The sequence below is a fragment of the Protopterus annectens genome, chromosome 3.part0, assembly GCF_019279795.1.
Source record: "Protopterus annectens isolate FY-2018-M chromosome 3.part0, PAN1.0, whole genome shotgun sequence".
NCBI lineage: Eukaryota > Metazoa > Chordata > Ceratodontiformes > Protopteridae > Protopterus > Protopterus annectens.
Window position 1 is genome coordinate 1,666,229,039 of NC_056731.1, and position 25,307 is coordinate 1,666,254,345.

The following is a 25,307-nucleotide window of genomic DNA, read 5'->3' on the forward strand; positions in this document are numbered from 1 at the left end:
TAGCTATATCAAGAACCTCCAAGGCAATACCCAGATTTGCTCTGAGTTATTGCACAATGGTACCTCCTATACTGAGCCAATAGATATAGCCAACATACTGGCCAACAGATTCAGTGGCAACTTTACCCCTCCCCCCCTCAAAGGCCCTATCACAATACCAAAAGAAAGCCTGTTATCCAACATTTCTGCAACACAAGTGAAAGCTGCATTGTCCAAAGACAAGAATACATCATCCATGAGACCTGATAATATCCCTGGCTGCATTCTACATGAGCTACAAAATGAACTGGCACCACACCTGTGTGCCCTGTTCAATCACAGCTTTACCTGAGGCTTTGTCACTAACAAGTGGCGCACTGCTGCAGTCATCCATCTCCATAAAGGGGGAGCAACTACAGACCCTGGGAACTATCCCCCCTTTAGCCTGACGAGTCTGGTATATAAAGCTATGGAGCACATCATCATGGACCTGCTTAACAAAGATATAGACAATCTCCAAAATCTTGACCCCACGCCGTTTGACTTTGTCAAGGGGAGATCCTGCCTGCTGAACCTGGTTGACTTCTTTGAGGCAGTCACCAAGGCTGTGGATGAGGGTAAGGCAGTGCATACAGCCTACCTCAACCTGGCCAAGGCCTTTGATACCATTCCCCACTCGGGTTTCATTGATAAACTTACCAAACTAGGCATCAATCCTTATATCACTAGGTGGGTTGCAAATTGGCTCATAGACAGGACCCACAGAGTGAAAGTTGTGAACTCCAAATCAGACTGTCAACCAGTCATGAGTGGAGTCACACAGGGCTTGGTCCTCGGCCCTCTCCTGTTTGGCATCTACTTCTCAGAACTCCAGGCCAACACAGAGGGACTCTGGCTGACCAAGTTTGCTTATGACTGCAAGCTAGGAGTCCTTATTAACTCTCCAAGTGATGCAGACATCCTACAAATGGGCCTCACTGAGACCATTGACTGGTGTCGGAATCATGGCCTTAAGCTTAATGCCAAAAAGTGCATTATTATTCCCTTTGGAAAAAACTCAGTTCCCACTAATTACCAGATTGATGGGAGCCCACTGAACACTGAAGATAAGATAAGATATCTGGGCACCCAGGTTGATAGCAACCTCACCTTCTACCACCACATTGCCACTGTGGTCAGAAAGTCCTTCTATGTGGCACATCTCTTAACCAAAGGTTTTGCATCCAGGAAGAAAGAGGTCATTATCCCTCTCTACTCATCCCTCATTAGACCATTCATTGAATATAATGCCCCATTTGGCATGTACCTGACCAGACACCTACAACAGCTGGGGAGGCCACAAAAGTACCTCACAAAAAGGATCCTAGGCCTTAAACACATGTGCTACATGGACAGACTCAAGAAACTTCAGCTGTTCTCAGTCTCTTATCGTCTACTTAGAGGTGATCTCTGCTTGACTTACAAAGCCATGTCAGACCCAGCCCTACTTGAAATGCTACACCTAATGAAATCCCAATCTCCCCATGCCACATGCTCCAGAGATCACAACCTCACTACCACAATCAACAGAACATGCTAGAGGGACAGGTTCATCACCCAGAGACTGCTCATACTCTGGAATAAGCTTCCCATTCATGTCAAGCAGAGCACCTCACTGGCCCTCATCAAGAGAAATCTTGACGAGTAGATGGGTAACAGAAAGTTCACCCCGGGGATCACTCCAGTGGCCCTACTAGATAGAGGCACTGTGAACTAACAATGGGTGGCACAGCGCAGGGCAAATTTTTGGGCTAGGCTTGTAAAGGCTCCAGGGCCATTAGCCTAGTAGACACCTATGAACCTATGAACAAAGCTTAGGGAGCCTTAACAAAGAAGATAACAAGGAATCCTGTAGAAGTATTAGAAATATTTCAGAAATTCTATGAAAGTCTGTATAAAACAGAGAAATATGGAAATCAAGAAAAGGTACAAATGGAAATGTTTATGGAAGAATTAAATATTCCAAGGTTAGCAGTAGATGGCTCAGTTACTAACAAGACGGATGGAAATGAGATAAAAATAGTGATGTATAACTAATCTACAAGAAAGTCCACAGGGATATATGGTATTCCAGTTGAAGTTTGGAAGTTAGGAGGGAAAAAACTCATAAAGATTTGGAAGTGTTTGTTTAACAGTATTTTAAGAGGAGGAGAAGTACCAACATCCTGGAAGAAAGCAGTGGTAGATGTAATACCTAAAGGTGGTAAAGACCCATCAGATCCAGCTTCATACAGGCCCATTTCAATACTAAACCATGATTATAAAGTGTTTATGTCTATAATGGCTAAAAAAATGGCAAAAGTGATGCCAAAATTGATAGATATGGATCAATGTGGTTTTGTGGAGGGCAGAAAAACATTTGACAACATTAACAGAACACTGATGATCCAGAGGGAAGCAGAATGTAAGAAAATACCACTGTTGTTAGTGGGTCTTGATCCAGAGAAAGCATTTGACAGAGTTAGCTGGGACTTTATGAGCAGAGCAATGAAAGCATTTGCATTCCCTGATAAAATTATAAGGTTGATTAGAAGGATATTTGAGGGACTGGAGGTGAAAATTAAAGTGGGTGGGGTTCTCAATGATAATTTCTATTTGGGAAGAAGAACTGAGCAGGGGTGCACCCTCTCCCCTTTGTTATTTCCACTATATTTAGAACCATTGGCAAATGATTTATTTATTTATTTACATTTGTTTACTGAGATGATCCAACTGGGCTAGCAGCCCATTTTCAGCGGTGGCCTGGGGATAAAAGCCCCAAGGGAAAAAAATGACAAGAATATAAAATACAAAAACAGGAGATAGCAATATACAGATTAAACAATATATATATAATGTAAGGAATTAACATTATTAACAGAATTAACAAAAATAATGCAGTTACAATGTATACACAGTTTAACGCTGCCAACAAATTTTTGGCAGATACATGCTGTAAGCCTCAGCAGAGTAAAAATGTAGAAAGGAAAGTGAGGAGGGTAAGAAGAGATTTAATAAAAAGGAACAATTAGTAATATGAAGAAGGTTAAAGAAAAGGCTAAATGGAGATGAAGTAATTGGTATGGAAGTTAAGAAAAACTGGCCAATGATGATATTTTATACCGGACAAAATTAGAAAGAGACATTACATTGTTGCAGAACATTTTGAGACAGTTTCAAATCTTTTCACGATATAAAACGAATGAAGCTAAAACAAAGTCAATAGTGGTAAATTATGTACCCACACACAAATTGGTTCAGCAATATCCGTATTTAAGGGGATATGATAAAATGAAGTATTTTGTGCTATTGATTAAAAATGGTTCTGATGTGGTAGCTAAGGATATATGGGAAGAGATTAAACAAAAGATAATACAAAAACTGAGAAAATGGAAAGTCTGTTATATGGATGTCGGTTGTAAGATAAGAGCAGTTAAAATGTTTTTAGTCCCTTTAGTCTTATACACAGGTCAGGCATATTCTTATCAACCAGACGAGAAGTTGTGGATAGCAACTAATAAATAGCTAAAGGATTTTATCTGGGAGGGGAAGATGGCAAGAGTCAAGTGGGATAAGCTGATTCTTCCAATAGAACAAGGTGGATTGGGATTATTTGATTTGAAGGGGTATTTCAGAGCAACACAGATAAGGCTCCTATACATAACACAAGCAGAAAACTATAATTCAAAATGTACAGGGATGATGATGAAACGGGGGGAAGCTCAAGAAACAAGGAGAGACGGGGATTTAGGATGTAGATCTTAAGAAGAATAACAAAAAAAATACAGAATATTATATTCATAAAGTAGCAAAAAGTATTCTAAGAACTAAGCCAACACACAAATGGAGAAAAGAGATTATGCCGATAGGGATGACTGCAATTAGGGATACAGGGAATAGGCAAGAGCTGGCTGGAATTTATTGGAGAAAACTGACAATGGAACCAAGGTATTGGGAGAAAATAACTAGAGTAGAAAGGTAATAGAATGGGAAGATGACAAGAATTTATTTGGACTACAGGTTAGAGATTGCCTTCCCTATCAAGGATTGATATCAGAGTATAGGCAAAGAGAAAGAAATAGGGGGATCCTAAATGAAAGACCAGCACTGGTCATGTTTTTAGTAGAATCTATAATGGAAGCTGCCATTAAGAAATGAATAATTAGTAGAGCATATAAAATATTGCATGATAACAATAAGAATCAATCAGAGGAGGTTAGAAAGGACTGGGAAGAGAGATTGGATAAGCAATTCACAAAGAAACAATGGGAGGATATATATATATATATACATATATATATATATATATATATATATATATATATATATATATATATATGTCTCCCAAATATGCAATAAATTCTGAAAGATTTGCGATCTTTGCTTGGAAGTGTTTACTTAGTTATTTTTATACCCCAAGTAGACTCCAAAGAATTTTTCCTCGGGTAGACGGCAAATGTTGGAGGTGTGATGAGGAAAAAAGAGGTAACTGGGAACATATTTTCTGGAAGTGTAATGTGTTGGCAAACTTTAAATATTCCCTGCAGACTGCTCTGTCGGAGATACTGGGTGAGCAAATTAGGGTAACAAAGGAAATAATTTTTGAGCTACGATACAGAATTGGAATTGCCTAGACCTTGCCTAAGGCCTTGCAGAGTCTAATTATGTGACTACCAAAAAAGCAATTACTAGAAAATGGAAATCAAAGTCTAAACCAACTTTACTAGAACTGGCAAATATAGTAACAGAGATAACACAACTGGAAATGGAATCTTTAGAAAAGGGTAGTAGCAAATTACATAAGTAAAAATGGGAATTCTGGGAACAATAAATGCAGAGGAGGAATGTGGGTTTAAAAGAAGGCGAGATTTGAATGAGCTATGTAATGTCTGACTGACAATGACCGGATAGATTATAAGTGATAATATATAATATTTGCAACTACAGTATGGTTTGTTTTCATTTACATAAATGTATGCTTGTCTTTGTCAGATGTGATAATTTAATAAAAACGTTTCTTGTTTAAAAAAAACAGTATCTTGCAGACTGTTAATTGCAATGTTAAAGACTGCAGCACTGGCTCTGCTGGTGTTGACTCTAATGACCATAATATAGCAAATAATGCTAAACATAGTATTTAAAAAAAAAAAACAGTGAACACAGGCCCTCCTTTACTTAAGTTTAGAAGCTTCAGTGTCACTTGCTCTTGGCAAAGAACCAGGTTTAAATTCCTGCTTAGAAAAAAAGGAAACAGTTTAACTATCAAAGAACAGACCAAAAACAAAACCTTGCAAAAACCCCTGTGTTGTCTTTATTTTACAGCTGTAGTAAAGAATTTTAAATAAGCAGCACTCATCAGTCACCAGCACGACACAGAACCAGCACTGACAGCCTTAGAAGCTAATCTATCTGCAGGAATGTTAAATTTGCAGGCTGAACACTTACACTATCAGCTACAGTTTCATGCTAAACCTCAGCATCAGGACCTCTGAAATAAACCAAAAAATGCAAACCTATATGTGCATGTTTGGGTTTGTGTGTTAGGTATATCGATTTAGTCTGCTGCCAGAAGCTCTGCCATGTGGTTTATTGACATCAAGACAATAACGTATCAAAATGTGCACAACTCCTACTTATGTTTTGAATCCAGTCTGTATTTAAATTGATTGCAATGTTTTTGTGAATAGTAACTACGTGGCTGTGGAATCCTTATGATCTACTAGTAGAGGGTCACCACTGGTCATTTTTGGTCTACCTCTACTTGTGGCACATTTGGCGGTATTGTACTTCCTCTGCTAAGTGAAGTTGTTCCATTGTTTTCAGTCCAGTAGCTGCACAGAATGAATAGTCTGTGTCCCAGTCTTGTTGACTGATATCTCTGGGCTCTGCAGATGTGTGTCCTGTCTCCTTTCACTCTTACATGCTTTAACAGAATACTGTATACCCTACAACAACTCACCCAGGAATCCTTTAGCTCTGTGGAAAGTTTGATCATTCAGATCCAGCTTATCCTAAACCCTAATAAAACCAAATTACTACTTTTCACCCCCAACAATACCGTTTCCACCCCTCTATCCTTCACTATCTCCTCCAAAAATGGCACTATTATCTCTTCCTCTGACCATACCAAACACCTAGGCATTGAAATTGATAAAAATCTACACTTCGACATCTATATTTCACAAACTATCAAAAAAGTCCATAAAAAAAAATGGGAACACTATATAGGCACAGGAAATCCCTCTCGAAACAAGCACGGATTACCCTAGCCCAAACTCACCTCTTGTCTACTCTAATGTATGCTGCTCCAATTCTTACCCAGTTTAGAAAACTTGACCTTGTCAAACTCAAATCATGTTATAATAAAATCGCCAAGTTTGCAAACAACTCCACCTTTAGAACCCACCATTGCCAGGCTCTAAGGGAACTGCAATGGCTGGAACTTCCCCAGCTACTAACCTATCACCAATTAGTCATTGCCTACAATGTGGTAACACATCCAGAAAAAAACCCTGCACTAGGCCAACTTCTCACCCACTATAATACAAATCGTCCTCTCCGATCTTCTGACAAACCCCTCCTCTGCATCTCTAGGGCTAACAGTACTGCAGGAAAAGCACTGCTCTCCCACTCCATAGTTAGAACCTGGACTAATCTCCCTCCTGCTCTGATTTCTGCCCCTACCTCTTCTCACTTTAAAAACTCACTTAGAACACACTAAAAGAATAAGTGGCTATGCCCATGTATTACATAAGTCCTCAAATTATTCCACTTATATACCTCACTTCCTAATATACCTACTGTAATATATATTATAGTCTAGGTCTTCTCCTAATGCTGATTGAATTTGTATACTTATTCTGTTATTAACCACGTGTAATGATTTTTCCTGTATATGTATATATATATATATATAGGTCTTGTTATGTCTGCTGCTGTATACTGTACTTTAACATATTGTTTGAAAATTCTCTGTATACTGTATTTTAACATATTGTGTAAAACTTTACTTACTGTGGAGCTTTTCTCCCTGGGTCTCTGCTGAAAATGGACCCGTGTCCAGTTGGACCATCCCAGTTAACAAATGTAAAATAAAATAAATAAATAAAAAGTCTCCCTGCAACCATCCCAACTTACTGCAAGAGCCACATTGCATTGTATTATTTGCTCAGCCTCTCTTCCTACTCTGGTGTGTCAGCCTTTCTTCAAATGGGACTTCTGTCGGCTTTTTTTAGCATACCTTCCTATGCGTAGCAGCTGTTTTTTTCTTACACAGCTGACTATTTTGCATAATTTCCATATCTGACTCATGATAATGCCTATGGGCTGTACTGTCTCCTAATCTACTGTTTTTTGTGGTTATATGCCTGCAGCACATTTGCAGATGAAAACAAACTGCTTTTATGGTCATAAGCATGCAACTTACTTACCAACTGAGCAACATAATTTCCTGGTTTGTACCTTCAGTATGCTATCAACGATAGCTGTCTACAGTGTCAGACAACATTATTATACACACACATACATTGTTTTCACTACAGTACGAAGAGCAATACACTGAAACATATTCTAGTGTGAGCATTTCTTCAATAAGACATAACCAGCATGAATAACATGCACACATCTAGCTACAAGCTGTGTAGAACAAGGTGAGATTTATTAACTAACTGGAGTCTGATTCTCATAAGTTATGCTAACATACTCAATGACTATTACTAAATCACATTATCATCCAGAAACCTTGCACCTTTGTCTAGTTTGCCTTATCTGGTCAATAAAGACTAAAACACTGGTAAATCATTTAGAGCCTGCAAGTTTTTTTTTTTTAATTTTCTTTTCTTTTTTTTAAAGCTTTGATTGTTTTTCAAATGCCAATTAATTATTTTTGCACACTACCAGTAGGAAAAACCTACAAAGATTTGATAAATAGTTCATTGGGTGTGTTGTGTTAGCTGTTTAATCATTTCCTATGAGACTTCAGAAAATATGGTGTGTGTGCAGAGATTTTTACAGGGCCATAATGTAAAATCAAAATATCATTCCAGCATAAGACAGCTCTGTGGCCTAACAAAACAGTTTAGAAACTAAGATCATCACCCCCCTTCGGCAGGTAGATTATACTGATTACCCTTGTTTATCCCTTTATCAGTCTTGAAAGCAAAACTTTATTCTTGTTTTCCTGGTAAACAGAATTTGCATGCAACCTCATATCACATCCTAGCTCTCCAGTGATGTACAAGTGTTCCTGTCATGCTTTGCTTAACCAGTTGCTTTGGCATGTGATGAAGTTAAATAAATGGTTAAAGCCTGCTACTTTTTGGCACAGCATATTTAAAGTTATTCAGGCAAAGCAGTACTGCAGAAGCTTTATATGCAGATATGCAGCACAAGGTTTATTTGAATGTAAAATAGACTGATTGAATATTCTACTGTGCACTGTATTACTGTTTGCAATACTGCATCAGCAGTTACCCGTGAGCATTTTCTGTGCTATAGCTTTTGGGATGATTGAGCATATGGGAAGTTTGTATACCTCTTTAGAAGAATAAAATTAAAAATAAATCTCACCTTAAGAATGTCGATCTGTGGGGCTATAGATTATTACCTTAAATCCAAAGCTTGTTCAAGAAACTGTGTTTTTGCTTCTGTCAGGGGGAATTACTGCTATAATAATAGCAACAGCAGACAACAACATTTCCAAAGCTCATACTGAACCTAATGAAGTTTCAGAAATATGCCTTCCACACTGTAGGAAAACTGGGTGCTTTGTTTTGGGTTTTTTAATGGAGCACATCATATCACTATACCTAGCTTAAGGAAACTAGACTCTTTGTGACCCCTGACCCTGTGTTAGGTTATAAGGAAACAAAGGGCCAAATGGACAACATCCACAGCTCCTGAATGAGGACCTTATACTGTTTCTAAAGCTTTTAATTGTAATTAATTAACTATGAAATACTTTGATGAATACATTGTGCATATTCAGCTAAAAACTAAAAGCGACTGCCTGTTCACATAAGAGTACAGAAGCCATAAAAATGGCAATCCACTGTAGAACTGACCTATTGCTTGGGAATTAAATGACCAGTGAAAAAAATTACAAGTGCTTCAAAGACTACACAGAAGACTTAAATTGCCACCTTTTTCTGTTGAGCAGCAACTCTTTGGTGAACAGCACAATAAGCAAACTCCTATAACAACTGCTAAGAGAATATATTCTCTGTAGTAGGAACTGCTTTCTGGAAGTTTTTCAACCAAGCAAAGGCATCATTTAAAGCAAAGCTACTATTCCCACCTCCAGGAACACACTATCTACAAGTGTTTCAGAGATAATTACTTTATGTGATAATTAATTGATTTAACACTATATATGATATTTTAGTATTTTAGTAATAAAATGTGTTAATTCAGCCTTTTCTTAAGGTGCATTCACCTGCATCTAACTAAGCCATGCATTCAACTATACATTAATTACTTTGCATAATATTTAATTAGAACTTTGAAAAAGTTTCTGTAATTCTTATCATTTTCTATATTTCTGTGTGTGTCGAGCCTGGGCAATAGCTGATAACTGTTGTACCTCTGCACCAAATGGTTTGTTAACTGACTACTTATTCCATAGCAGATTTTCTCCTATTATGCCTAATATACAAAATCTTATGTATCTTTTCTTTTTTACACAAGACTATAACAGCAGCTTTCTAATGAAAGGAAAGAGAGAACCTTGTAGAAATCAGAATTTGGACAGTCTTCCAGGAAACTATTTACCCTTTAGCTTTGTCACAAACTCACACTGTTACAAGGGTGGCGATATCTTCTTTCTGTGAGAGATGACAAGCTGTGCAGGCCTGTAGCCTTAGGACATCTTCATGCCCCCTACACTGGCTTGCAGACTCACACTGTTATTCCTGCTGTAGAACAGTCCATTGTCCTCCATCAGGAAAGCACCACTTAGATGTGCTGGGTAAGTGTGTGTGTGTGTGTGTGTGTGTGTGTGTGTGTGTGTGTGTGTGTGTGTGTGTGTGTGTGTGTGCATGCACCCATATACATGTGTGTACTTGTGTGTGTGTGTGTGGGGGGGGTGGGCGCGCGCGCGCATGCACCCATGTACATGTGTGTATGTGCGTGTGTGTGTGTGTGTGTGTGTGTGTGTGTGTGTGTGTGTGTGTGTGTGTGTGTGTGTGTGTGTGTGTGCACGCACGCGCATGCACCCATGTACATGTGTGTACATGCATGTGTGTGTGTGTGTGTGTGTGTGTGTGTGTGTGTGTGTGTGTGTGCACGCACATGAGGTCCTAATCATTAATCTAATGCAGTATATGTGGTAATGCAGCCTTAATCAGATAAACCACAGCTGACTATATTGTTGGTGAAGTTAACTAACTGCCTTTGATGCCCATTACCTTGAAGGTGAAGAACTGTAGTTTGCAACACCTTTGAAAGTGACAGACTGCCAGAACCTGTACCAGCCCTGACACCAACATGGTTTATAAGATTGCAAGTGCACTGACAATTACATACAAGTGCACTGGCTTGATAAACTGTAGAAACATACAGTCATCTAAATCTAACTGGGCCTCCAGGTTATCTTCTAACAGCACTGGCACAGGTAGACATAAAGCTGGTTGTAAGGGGATCATTGGTGGTAGGGCTGCCATTGTTGCTGTAAATGATTTATCTTTTGTTACATAGCCAACCGTGGGTAAATACAGCATTACCCACACCCAGCCATGGTTTATTGCTATTATACAATGACATTATTTAAGAAAGAAATGCACTTTCTTTTCTTAAATAATATCCTGTATAATGGTGCAGTGGTGCTGTTCTGTGTTTTTCCCTGGTATCATGGGGCTTTCTTGATGTACTACTTACTTTCCCACACTTACCCATTACATCAGTGCTATGGAAAGGAAGCAATGGGGAAAGGAAGATCTCCGTTGCTTTTTCTTTTTTCTTTTTTTGAAATCTGGAACCATTCTAACTTATGAGAGAGACAGGGTATAGAAAATACAAGAGAGATGGGACAAAGAAACTACAAGGATAATCACATGCGTTTCTCTAGTTTTGCATAACGTACCTGATTATCCCTGTATTTTTTGTCCCATCTCTCTTGTATTTCTGAAGTGTCTGGATATGTAAGTTTATTTATTTATTTTTTTAAAGAGAAGAAAACTGAAATCTCCGTAGCATATATTAATAGAAGAAAGTCCGGGTGACCAGACTTTTTTCTATTGGTATATGCTGGATTTTACAATGGACACACTGGTTTGGCTGACAAATCATTGTGCATGTTTTTGAATGTTAATGGCCAGTGATTGTATAATAAGTAATTTCCTCTCATAATTAAGATTTTGTTGCTTGTTTGAAACCATAGCCTTCCTGTAATTAGCATCCAAAATACAGTGAAAACTAAACTGCTCAAACCAGTCTAACTAGTTTTACCTCCCTTCTGTTTCTTTTTTGCATAGTAAATACTTGAATGAGAAGGAATCCTCCATAGTGAGTTAATAGCCCAGTAGCTTTGTATTCTTCATTGCATACCTCCCAACTTCAAGAAGACAAAAAACAGTATCATCCATTTAAAATCATGAGCATCTACTTAGCGTAAACAATGTCTGTTCAGATCACCAGGATTTCTGCTTCAAATAAGTTCATAGGTTTGTAGGAGATTACTAGGCTTAAGAGCCCTTACAAGCCTAGCCAATATAACCCAATTTTACCCAATATATATCCCCTAGGCACAAGAGGATAGGATGGATTTTTGCCTATGCACTGAGTATCTTACAGATACAGGGACATAGGCACTACCCCAGGTGTGAATTTGTGATTCCCAAAAAGCTGTACTTGTATCAAGACTGTATCACCCCAAATGGGATTTGAACCCAGAATCCTTGATTTTAGGTTGAGGACCCTATTGAAAAGCAACTGACTCACACTTTGAGTCATACAAGTGGCCTGAAACTGCAGTATTAATAATACTAGACTAGCTACTAGTGCAGTGCACGAAAGGAGATATAGTCTGTTCTACTAACGAGACCCACAGTTACTGGTGAAGTAAGGATACCAGTAGGAAAAAACCTTGAACTTTGCTGTAGTGTCTCTCAGGCAATCCTTGATGGTGACATAAGGCATAATGACCTTGTCAGAGCCTAGTGTGGGATTCCCTGTGGGAGTGGGGGGCCTAAGGTCAGCCCTGGTCATATTGCTGATTTTTGTATCAAAATGAATGTGAAAGCAATGTCCTTGCCCATAAGAGGAATTAATGTCTAACAGTTTTGGGCAGTGGATGCAGAAACTGGTTACAATGTTTTTAGTCATTCAGCCTGTATGCCACACTTGCTTGCTACATCTGGGTAACGTAATTAGGAGAATACTTGACATGTGAGTTACCCTGGTGTCATAGCTTGTGGTAGCTGCAGGAATGGAGGCTGGAGGAATCAAACCCTAGACTATACGATGGAGCTCATGGCATTAATTATTTGCAGTAACCTGCCAGACACAAGTAGATAGGTAGCAATGTTTAACATATAAATAAAGTCTGCAATGTTGAAATTGTTATTGTTGAAGGCAACTGATTTATTTGTATAATAATAATAATAATATACAACTCAGAACTACCAGGAACAAAACTAATTTCAAGCAAGCCAACTTCCAACTAGAACTCAAAGCTTGCAATTGGTCTCCCCTAAAATACTTACCTCTTGAGGAGGCTGTTTTATACTTTAACAACAAATTCCTCCAAATTCTCAACCACCATGCCCCCACAAGATTAATAAAAACCAAAGCAAAGACTGCTCCGTGGCTATCTAAAGAAACCAAACAAAAAATGCTACTTAGAAATAGAACTTGGGACAAATGGCAATCTACCAAAAACCCAGCTGACCACCTGATCTTTAAACAACTTAGAAACGAAACAAAGAAATTAATATTCCAAGATAAAAAAATATTACTACTGGAAACTCCAACACACACAACGTCAAAATCCTCAGAAATTCTGGGCCAGTATCAACAAACTTCTACACCCAGGCAATTCCAAAACACCCACTCCTTCTAACCTCACTCAGACCACACCCAAGCAAATTGCTGACACTTTCAACTCATTTTTCTCAGACACTGTCACTACCCTAGCATCAACCTTATCTCCTCAGCCCACTCAAGTACCTCACTCCCTAAACAATAAACCCCCCTCTTTCAAACTGCAATCTGTCTCGACAGATCTCATCTATAACTTACTTACAAAACTTAAACTTTGTACCCCCTCAGCTGACCTCATCCCAGCTCAGTACCTACAAATAGCAGCCAAAGTACTTGCCTTTCCTGTCTCCATTTTAATTAATCGAATCATAACTGAAGGCACTATTCCAACCCTCTGGAAGGTCTCTCATATCATTCCACTACATAAGGGTGGTAACTCTAACAAGCTCTCGAACTTCCGTCCCATAGCTTTACTGTCTCCACTAGCTAAAATCATGGAAAGATATGTTCATAGGCAATTACTTGACCATCTCCTCCGAAACAATCTCCTAGCAGATTGCCAACATGGTTAGAGACCTCATCACAGCACCACCACTGTTCTCTTGTCATTCACTGACAATATTAATAAAAATCGGAATAACAACTTACTATCCTCAGCTCTATTCTTAGACCTCTCTAAGGCCTATGATATGGTCAACCATCCTCTCTTACTAAACATCCTTAAATCTTTCAATTTAGACTCTCAGGCTATCCAGTGGTTTAATTCCTACTTAGATAATAGACAACAAGCAGTACTATGGGAAAATCACTTATCATCTCTTCTTCCTATCAAAATAGGAGTACCACAAGGCTCCATACTGGGACCTCTCCTCTTTTCTATTTTTATTAACAACCTAAATAAGTCCCTTCCACAATCCATCTGTATTCAATATGCCGACGACTCTACACTGCTATGTTCAGCTTCCTCCCCAGTTGAGCGTCAGGCTACTACACAAAATGTCTTCACAGCAGCCGAAAACTGGTTCCACCAATATTGCCTCTTACTGAATCCCAAAAAGACTAAATTATTACTTTTCACACCTTCACAAAAGTCATCTTCTTTTACCTTCGATATAACTTCTAACAATGGCACTATAATATCCCCTGACCCTACTATCAAACTTCTTGGTGTCACAATAGACCACAATCTCAACTTTGATTCCCATATTAACTTAACCATCAAGTCAGTCAATAGAAAACTTGGATCGATCTATAGGCTTAAACCCTACCTTGCAACCTTAGCCAGAAATACTACAGCACAAACACACCTGCTCTCTACCCTTCTTTATGCCTCACCGATTTTTACAAACTTATCTAAATCTAATTTCAATAAACTAGCAATAGCATATAACAATATAGCCAGAATTGCAACAGGAGCCCCTTTTCGTACACATCATTGCTCTAATCTTAAACAACTAGGCTGGCTAGAACTTCAAAATCAAATTCTACTACAGCAACTAACCATTACCCACAAAATCTTCTATCAGCCTTCTAATACTACTATACTTAGCTCTCTTATTACTCCTTATAAAAACATCTCTTCCTTACGCTCTGCCACCAAGCTTCTAGCAGACTCCTATAAATCCAACAACAAAGCTGGGAACAGTTTGTTCGCCAACTGTATTGCACCTGTCTGGAACAAGCTTCCAAGTTAATTTACTGCAACTACCTCTTTACATACTTTCAAGAAACATCTTAAAACTTTGCTTAATTCCCTATGGCTCTGCCTTTGTACTAACCCTGACTAAACTTTTTTTTCTCCACTCTACCTTTTCCTTGACTTTCTAATCTTCACTAGCTTTCTACAGTTCTTTTGTTTTTCTATTCTCTAACTATCTATTTCACTGAGAGTGAGGAAAAAAAAAAAAAAAGGCACCGATTTGAACTTCTTTATTTTCCTTACAAAGTAATTATATACAACTGCCCATTTGTAAATTTTTCCTTTTGTATAACAAGTGTAGTATCTACTGTCTTTTTGTGGAGGTTTTCTCCCCGGGCCTCTACTGAAAATGGACATGTATCCAGCTAGACTAGCCCGGTCAACAAATGTAAAATAAATAAATTGTATGCATCTGCTACTGTGTTGTGTTTGAAATTGTTACTTGTCAATTGTTTTCCACCCTCTTGTGACTCACTGCATTACATATTCAGCAACTGTCGAGGACATCTCACAATATCTGAGGTGGTCAGCAGGTAGCATTTGCAGAACAAGGAATGGAGTTGTAATTAAGCACATACACATCTAATTAATTACTTTACTAGAGAAAGTACTGACACCAAGCTTATGATGTGACTCAGAAGTGCATATGTGAACTCAGCATCTCCAGTACAGGGATAACACTCAGCCCAAAAACATGGTAAATCACATGTAGCTCTAGCTAGTATTACAAAAACATTTTACACACACCCTTGCACATACATAGTGCAACTCTGTCACATACTGTCACCTTCTGAATGAAGAATGGTTGAGAGGGTATGATAGAATAGTTACTCAACCACATAGGGTGGGAGGTTGGCTTAATGGTTAAGGTGCTTACCTTACAGGCACACAATGCAGGGTTTGATTCTCACAGGGGGTACTTAACTAGGCTCAAAATGGCCCCCAAGGGCAGTTGGCCTAGTACTAACCTATGGATCTATGAACATCTATCCTGACATAAATACTACTCAGTTTTTTTTGTTTCTTGCCTAAAACCCATTCTGTGTGTTTTTTTTCCAAGTCCGAGGTCTGCACTGTTAATAAATTAGCTGCAGTTGTTTGGGTTGCATGTGCATATGTCTGGAAATACTACATATGCAGTCCAAAGACAGGTAACACAATAAATGATTAAGTAAAGGTTTGCAGTAAATGAAGCTTAATCTAATTTAATGTACTTCATTTAAACTAATGGGAAAAAAAAGACATTTTTGCTAAAATAATAAGTAGTTCTCATATAACGTAAACAGTTGTACTGATGTCAGCATTTGCATGGTCCCTACAACAAGGTATATATCCTTGCATCAGCACACACACACAGACACACACATAACGTCTGACTCAGCATCAATGTTAGCAGGTGAGCAGGTGACAAAACAGTTAACTGTACTATGTATAACAGCACAGCATCAGGGTGCAGTGCTAAGCACTGTGGTCTCACAGCACTTGGTTGGACAGTTAAATTGGTGATTCTGTAAGTTGGTCATCCTGTGATATAGTCAGATCATGATCAGTGATAGTTTTCTGCCTTATAAGTGATACACACCAGACCAGCTTGCAGCTCCATAAAGTGGGTATTGGAAAACAAATTAATGTATTTACTTCTAACTAGTCTAGTTACTGCCTGTTTCTTATTTACCACATCAGCCTGATCACTTTTAGTTTATAGTGTGTGATCTCCTGTAGAAAACAAATACATTTCTAAGTGAACACAATGTGTATAAACAGGACTCATTGGTTGGCTCTGGCAAAATGAAAACAAGCATTTTATTAAACAATTTGATTAGACTGCAGGAGATACACCAGTGTTCAAGATTCTAGATATTAAAAAGATTCAGGTTCTGAGATGTTAGTAAGCTGCTTCATGTAGCCAAGGATACAGGGTCTGATTCCTTCACCCTGCATTTGCCTACTGGGTGTCTCTGAGCAAGGCATTTAACCAGGCAATGCTCCCAGGATTCCCCTGAAAAAAGACACTTGTGTCCAATGGGCTTAATCAGTCAACAAATGTAATTAAACAGCAAACTAAGAATAGAGCTTGGGTTTGTAAGTGATGATACTTTTTAAAATAATATTTTCATATTAATTTAGAGCATTATGGCTGTCTGGATTACTACATGTCATGTATTCTACAGAAGCAACAGAAATGATAGAAAGCTTGCTTTCAGAGTGAAACTTAGATGGATAATAGCAGATAGCAGCATAGAATTAAAAGTCACATTAATGATATAAATTGGGAGTTGAAAAATGTAGGAACATTATACACTTCTTACAGTAAGCAAATACAAAGCTTAATTCTACTTCTCAATGTGGATTATGAAACCTACATATACTATCACCATCTTTTAACATATGGAAAAATGTTGACTTTTTTTTTGCTCAGAATTGAGTTATCCTGTAACTGAAACTTAAAACCAGATATACTCTGCCTGAAAGAGACATAGTGACTCCATGTAACATAAAAAGATGAACAGATCTGAGTATTAGTACAGTGACACCATCCATAAATTCACCCACAAGACTCGGTGCATGTGCATGGTAAAGTGGGTCTACTACAAGTGCTTGTGTACTAGTACCTTACAACACACCTACTCGCTGCCACTTGTTCAAAAAAGCAAGTCCTTGAATTCCTACCAGCCTGATCTCCCTTTTCTACATAGCCCTCCTTACACCCACTCCTATAAGCTACATAACTGTACCATAACTTAAACCCTAAAACTCTCATGCAGTTCCAAACTGGCTCCTCCCTCCCTTAACCTAACCTGCTACTCCCCATCCCTAACCATAAAGTCCCTGATCATTCCATAAACCTAAAACTCCAATCTCCATACCAAAACCTGAAGTCCCTGATGATTCTCTAAACCTAAAACTCCAATCTCTGTACCAAAACCCAAACTCCATAATCATTCCCTAAACCTAACACTCCAATCTCCCTACCAAAACATAAAGTCCCTAATCATTCCCTAAACCTAAAACTCAAATCTCTCTACCAAAACCTAAAGTCCCTGATCATTCCATAAACCTAAAACTCCAATCTCCATACCAAAACCTGAGGTCCCTGATGATTCTCTAAACCTAAAACTCCAATCTCTGTACCAAAACCCAAACTCCATAATCATTCCCTAAACCTAACACTCCAATCTCCCTACCAAAACGTAAAGTCCCTGATCATTCCCTAAACCTAAAACTCAAATCTCTCTCCAAACCTAAACTCCCTGATCATTCCTTAAACCTAAAACTCCAGTCTCCATACCAAAACCTGAAGTCCCTGATCATTCCCGAAACCTAAAACTCCAATCTATCTACCAAAACCTAAAGTCCCTGATCATTCCCTAAACCTAAAACTCAAATCTCCCTACCAAAACCTAAAGTCCCTGATCATTCCCTAAACCTAAAACTCCAGTCTCTGTAGAAAAACCTAAAGTCCCCGATCATTCCCTAAACCTAAATCTCCAGTCTCCCTACCAAAACTTGAAGTCCCTGATCATTCCATAAACCTAAAACTCCAGTCTCTCTACCAAAACCTAAACTCCCTGATCATTCCCTAAACCTAAAACTCCAATCTCCCTACCAAAAACCTAAAGTCCCTGATCATTCCCTAAACCTAAAACTCCAATCTCCCTACCAAAACCTAAAGTCCCTGATCATTCCCAAAACCTAAAACTCCAATTTCCCTACCAAAACCTAAACTCCCTGATCATTCCATAACCCCAGAACTCCAACCCCTCCCTAAACCTAAATTCCCAATCACTCTCTAACCCTAAAACTCCTACCTACTCACTAAACCTAAAACTCCCTTCTTGCTCCCTTAACTTAAAGTTCTCTTCCAGCTCCCTAACCCTAAAATCTACTTCCCACTCCCTAATCCTAAAAGTCTTCCTCACGCTGCATAAACCTAAACCCCACATCTGCCGTCTTGGTGGCTGCTTGCTGAACTCATATTCTGGCAATAGAATATTCAGTAAGTACTTTAATTAGTGGTCAGCATACCTTACACCAGCACTCCCTGTTTATCCCTTCTAGAGGGTCAAGTACCAAGGTTTTATTTAAACAATGTCAGAAAAGCTTTATATTCTTGCACCAGAAATATGCTCCAGAATAAATCAGGCAGTGTTATTTCCTTCACTGGAATTCTCAAATGCTCCTTTAGATAACAGACATCTTTTCCTTCTAAAATCACATCAGACCTGCATAGTAACTTTTGCTATAGGCAATGGTGTTGCTATGGAGTCGCCATAGTCAAGTGCATCTCTGTTTTTCTCCTATGTAGGTTGATTGCAAATGCTAAAGTCTCACTTAGTGGGCAAGTGAATATGGTTGTGAGAGATTAAATGTTCTTTGCTGTAGATTGGCATCCCATCTGGGATAGATGCTTTCCTTCCACATGTTGCTTACTGGAATAACCCCCCCCAACCCTGTACTGTATAATGTGGGCAAATAAAATGGACAAATTGTTATGCATATCTTACAGAATGCTACATTAGATACAGCTGTCAGATGCATTTCTGAAAAGTGTATTCTGCTGACTCACATGAGGATATAAATTTGTTATATTATATTCTAATATAAAATCTAAAAGGACAAATATTAATCATTAATAATGCATAGCCTGTCTTGTAGATTATCATCTATATAAAATCTTATTTATTATAAATGAAAGCATACTGACTATGAAACAGTATTATTTTGAATTAAAATATATTTTCTCTCAAGGGTCAGTGTCTGCTGCTTTAGCAGCCTATAGGTTCATAGGTAGGTACTAGGCTATTGGCCCTAGGGCCTATACAAGCCTAGCCAAAAAGGTACCCTGGCTTTCGCCACCCAAGAAAATTATTTTCCTGTGCCCCTGTCAAGCAGAGCCACAGAAGTGATCCCCGGGGTGAATTTCCTATTTCCCATCCAATCATCAAGATTTTTCTTGAAGAGTGCTAATGAGGAGCTCTGTTTGACATAGATAGGTAGTCTGTTCCAGAGTATGGGAAGTCTCTGGGACAGGAATCTATCCCTCCAGCATGTTCTGTTTATTGTGGTGACAAGGTTTAGGTCCCTAGAGCGTGTAGTTCGGAGGGATTGGAATTTCTTTAAGTGGAGCATGTCCAACAGCTCTGGGTTTGACATAGCTTTGTATGTTAGGCAGAGATCGCCTCTGAGTAGGCGATATGCGACGGAGTAAAGCTGGAGTTTTTTTAGATAGTCTGCATAGGGCATCTGTTTGAGGCCAGTAATCCTCTTTGTGAGGTATTTCTGTGGCCTTTCCAGTTGTTGTAGATCTCTTGTGAGGTACATACCAAAAGGGGAGTTGTACTGTATAATAGGTCTAATGAGTGATGAGTAGAGGGGAACAATGACCTCTTTTTTTCTGGATGAGAAACCTTTTGTGACGAAAACCTTTTGTGAAAAAAACAATAATCCAAGTAAGTTATTTGTTTTATAGTTACTGATAGTGTTAATTAACTGTATATTTTCTTATTATAGAAAGAAAAACTGAATTAACAGTTTTGCAATGCCTACATGCCAGTATGTTTCTCAGGTGTAAAAGCTATCCCAGTCATAGTTTTGTCTATTTTAGAGCTTTTTTGCTTTTAGAATGAAAGCAATTGTATTTTAGAAAACTTAAGAAGAGAAAAAGTATAAACTATATAGAGAATATGCTAGCACCAAGGAAAGATGATCAGGAAAAAGTGTATAATAGTCACTCTGCTGATGAATGTTTACACCAGTATAAATTTAATTGTGCCTGTCTCTTTTAAGATCTTGTGCAGAACAAATTACCTCCGTATAGCCCACATAGTGTACCTGCAATAGTTGGTTGGTGAGTACAAATTATTTTACAAGCAGTTCCTTAAATTTTGCTTTAAAGAAATCACATTCAACCACACTGAAGTTCCTCCTCATTAGTTACACTGATTAGTCATTTTCATTGCAGAACATTCAGATGACTATAACTGTGGTTTAACTACCAAAACCCAAGCGCTTGAGTAATGTCGGCTTTTTCTCTTCTGGAATTACTCTAAATCATGCATTTCATTAATTGCAAAACCCACAACAACTTTATTTGACACATAGATCTGGTTGTGAATGTAGTACAGGCAGATAGTAGATTTTTACACTTAGTAAACACAATAATAAGGATATGATTTTTATCCCTGAAAATATTTCCTTAGGCAAGAAAAACTGGTACTCTAAATATTCATTGTGTAAACGTAACATTTTACAGAATATTCGCATTCCTTTATGATCCACTTAGGACTGGCCTTAGGTCAACTGGTGCCCCAGGCATAAGGGCTCCATTGCCCCCACCACCAACACCTGGTGCCCCCATCCTGGTCTACCTGCACCAAATAAATACTGGAAAAGTGCCCCTGCTAGAGCGGCGCCCTAGGCGGACACCTAGTTGGCCTTTGTCTAAGGCCAGCTATGGGAAGCTGGCATACGCCTTTCTATCTGGGATCTAGATAATCAGCTGACAGTACACAATCGCTGAGCAAAATGGCCAATAACAAAACACATGAAATCATTCTCAGTGCAGAGTAAAGCACCCACATCTCCCATAAAAGGGACCATGCCTTTGCAATCCACCCCTCTCCACACACACACACACACACACACACACACACACACACACACACACACACACACACACACACAGAAACACCTATTATAATGTTGTAACATACTCCAAGATTGCTTACCTCGAAGGAAAGGGGAACAACATAATGGTTTTGCTCTCAGATATGTATTTTGGCCTGGTAGACTCAGACAAATAATCTGTTTCCTTTGTTTTGCAATGCTGCAGTTTAGGAAGAAAGGTCTGCTGCTCAAACAAATGCACAGTGATTTTGGTTCCAGTTTGAAAAGCTAGACATAGACTGTTTTAAGTTCACTTATGTTGTTCGGCAGCACAGCAGTATAGCTGTAAATACTCAGGGATACTTGCATTTTTGTCTTTGTTTTATAACAAGAAAGGTGCTAGTGTACCAGGGATTCCTACTCATAATGCTTAATACATTTTGGCCCAGTAATAAGGTTTTCATTCCACCACCATTTCATTTTATTTTATATTTTCTGATACAGCACTATAAATTCCTAAATCAGCAGAAACATATTTTCTTCTTCTTTTGACTTTCAAAAATCCACACCCATCTTGCATAAGCTTCCTTTCACTCTCCAATTAGTGACCACTTCCTCTCCCACATATTGCATGCTTCCTCCTCCCACTTCTCATGTGACTTGGCAGTCCACCACTTAAAACAAATGCACTCAAAGGCTTTCTGTAAAATATTTCTGACAAGAAAAGCTGCCATAGTTTGAATATAGTGCATTAAAATATCAGTAGCAAAACATCCATGCCTTGTTCTTTAGCAAAACATTGTCTAGGTCTACATTTTGCTTTTCACCACTGATGCTGCAGTATGACAGAGCTAACAACGTGGTCCATGTCCAGACACAGAGTAATCTTTACAATTCCTGAAAAGGCATGATTCAAATGTAAAAGACAAAAAAGGTTTAAACTTATGATTTTATGTATTTCATACAGGAATAAAATTGCTCACACTGTGAATTCTTGTTAAATGAATGACAAATAAGTGAAGGGAGATATCTTGTGGAATAAAATAATCAATAAGCAATCATTCTGTCTGGTTCTGGACATACCAAACATGCTTAATATCACTTACGAGATTTGGAAAGGGCAAACACGTGTTCCCTGCAAAAATAAATAAATGAACATAAGAAAGTCCTTTATGACATCATTCCTTACCTTAACTTTTTTGTTGGGTTGCATCGCTATTCTGTGATGGTTGCTGAGTGCCATTAATGCATTAGATTAAGACTACAGATTAACAGTGAGTGTTAAATCTCTCTTATTTAGACATATAGCTAGAAAGATATAGATATATATAAAGATATATAAAACATTTTTTTTGCCCTTATGGCCAAGCTTATGGCTTGAAAAGGGTCTAGGAAGAAAAAGTTTTACTTACCTTGTTAACAAATAAATGCATAATCAAAACTAAAATATATAGCCCACCAGTATATCATCATCACCAGCACTACCTCATCACTGGTAATGACTCCACTGACCCACAAGTCACTGAGTCATTGCTTGCATTCAGAAGGGAAGTCACTCTCCACCCAGTCTTAATACTGGTGATAAGGAGGCAGTAGGAGAGGAAAACATCACATTAGCTCTGGGTGGAGATAGATGAAGTCCTAACTGTGGTGCAGATGACAGTTTGAGCAGCAGGCCAAGTACTATTGCAGTTAACACATGGCAAAGATGAATAATGAAGTAAAGGCCTCCTCATGTCTCTTGGAAGGATGTAGAGGAGCCCTACTACTGTCTGTGTCATGCTGGATACTGGGAAAACAGGAGACTTACAATTTGCTGAGCAAGGCATGTAGGTGTGAACTTTTAAGGAGTATGTCATCATGGAGACAATATGACTGCCTAGCCACACCTATTGGCACTGCCAGCATGTAGTTACCTGTAGGCCAGTATATCACCAATGGCAGAGCCAACAAATCAGTCCACCACAACTCATCTGCTGGTAACAGTATGCGAGCTCTGACTTGTGTAACCCCCCCCACCATCCCCAGACACTGAGCACCAAAGCCCATGATAGCCATAAGGCTCTTTTTTATGGAGACTTGACCCACCAGTGAGATGCATCATGGCATGCCGCAGTAGTGGGGTTTGTGAGAATGGAGCTATAAGACAATGAAAAGGAGCCTGACATCAAGAGTGATTGACCTTGCTCAGGAAAGATATCTCAGTCAATGTAACAGAGCTGTTAACATGCACAAAAGAAAACAAGGAAAGAAAAGAAAAATAATTGGACATCTGAGCTACAAGGCAAGAGAACAGCATTATATCCCAATATAATACTAAATGAAAGATATTGTATATGTCCAAGGTTTTTCTAGCAAGGACTACCCATGTCCAGGAGAGAAGCCAGCAGAAAGCAGAAATTCATGGTTTCCCATCCAGTCATCCAGATTATGCTTAAATAGGATCATGGAGATGCTCTGCATGATATGGAGTGGAAGCCTATTCCAGAGGAGTGGCAACCTCTGAGAGATGTATCTGTCTCTCCAGCAGGTCCTGTTTATGTCGCAGGCTAGATTGAGGTCCCTGGAACAGGTGACTGTAGTCCCATTTATCATAAATTGTTTGAAAGACAATGATTTAATGTAAAAATGTGTATTTCAACTGTTGAATTTGTATTAGCCCCATATATACTAAAATAGAAAACAAAAAAGTATCACATGTTGTGCAAAAGGCAATGACTGTGCAATAAATGCACATTCCATCTGCTGAGTTTATATTATATATGGAACTGACTTTCTATATAGGTGAAGCAACTATGGAAAAAAAAAACAGGAAAAGACAATGTTATTTTCTATTTCTTGACTTAAATAGCCCCCGTGTATGAACACTTAATCAGCTCGGTCCCAGTGGACCCCGCCATCTCCAAAACCATGACAGGAAGATAATAGGACCATCCCAGTACAGTGTCATGCTGTTTTTTTACTGGCAATGTATGGTTCTATTATTACTTTTATATAAGCAGTCAGATGATAGTTTTAACACAAAGTATGAAAACTTGAAATTCTTCTATTACTTGTACAAAGATTATAATAGAAAAACTGCCATGAAAGACCTACTTAAGTCTAGGTGCTGTTGTACTAGACTGTAGCCAGCTGCTGGCTAAGACTTCCTTTATATGGCTTGTGGTATAGACCTTGCACTAGCTTACTTCATCTTGAATGCATTGCGTTTGTTCAGTTTAGGCTTTTGTATAATAGAGAGCTCTGAAGATGTTAACAGTATTCTAGAGGATTCTTAGCAGGTTCTACTACCTCTTGTTATCTGATGATCCTGCTTATTGTGATAAACTCCAAGCTTAACCATCAGAAAACACAAAGACACTGTAACACTGTCATGGTGTAATACCTTTTAATGAACTAACAGGTTTTCCAAGTTAATGAGCTTTCAAGCTGGACCTCGTCAGGAGTTATTAAGTTACTGATGATAGATACAGTGCTTAAATATCCACATGTGCCTAAAAAGGGAAGTATATGATTTATCTCAAATTGAATAAAAAAAAACTTGAAAAGATGACAGTGTGGAAAAAATGTCATCTTGGATGTTTGATAAGACTACTCCTCAGAGTTTTACCATCAGAAACGTTAAATTAGCTTAGTGTAGATCTCTGCTGTTTATGCTTCAATAAAAGGATTTTCTTGGTTTACAGAATGACACACCAGGAGGATAGAATTTTTTAAAGTTTTACTCTTGAGCATTTGCCATATAATTAAATTATCTATGAGAACTTGGCAATCATTGTGTGTGTGTGTGTGTGTGTGTGTGTGTGTGTGTGTGTGTGTGTGTGTGTGTGTGTGTGTGTGTGTGTGTCTGTGTGTGTGTGTGTATGTATGTATCTGTGCATGTGTGTGTGTATCTGCACACTCGTGTGTGTGTGTACGTGTGTGTACAAATGTGCAAAGGTGACATTCCATTTCATTTTTTTTTTTTATAAAATATACATTCTAAGGAATGTTACTTTGGTATGAAAACAAATGTATAATGTGCCTCTTT

The 25,307-nt window shown here is 38.5% G+C and overlaps 1 protein-coding gene across 3 annotated transcripts in view; it reads left to right on the forward strand.

Annotated features, from left to right (window-relative positions):
- The window catches only part of OXR1 (oxidation resistance 1), a 4,227,902-nt gene that overhangs the window by 2,278,655 nt on the left and 1,923,940 nt on the right, over positions 1-25,307 (forward strand). The gene's annotated exons all lie outside the window — the stretch shown is intronic.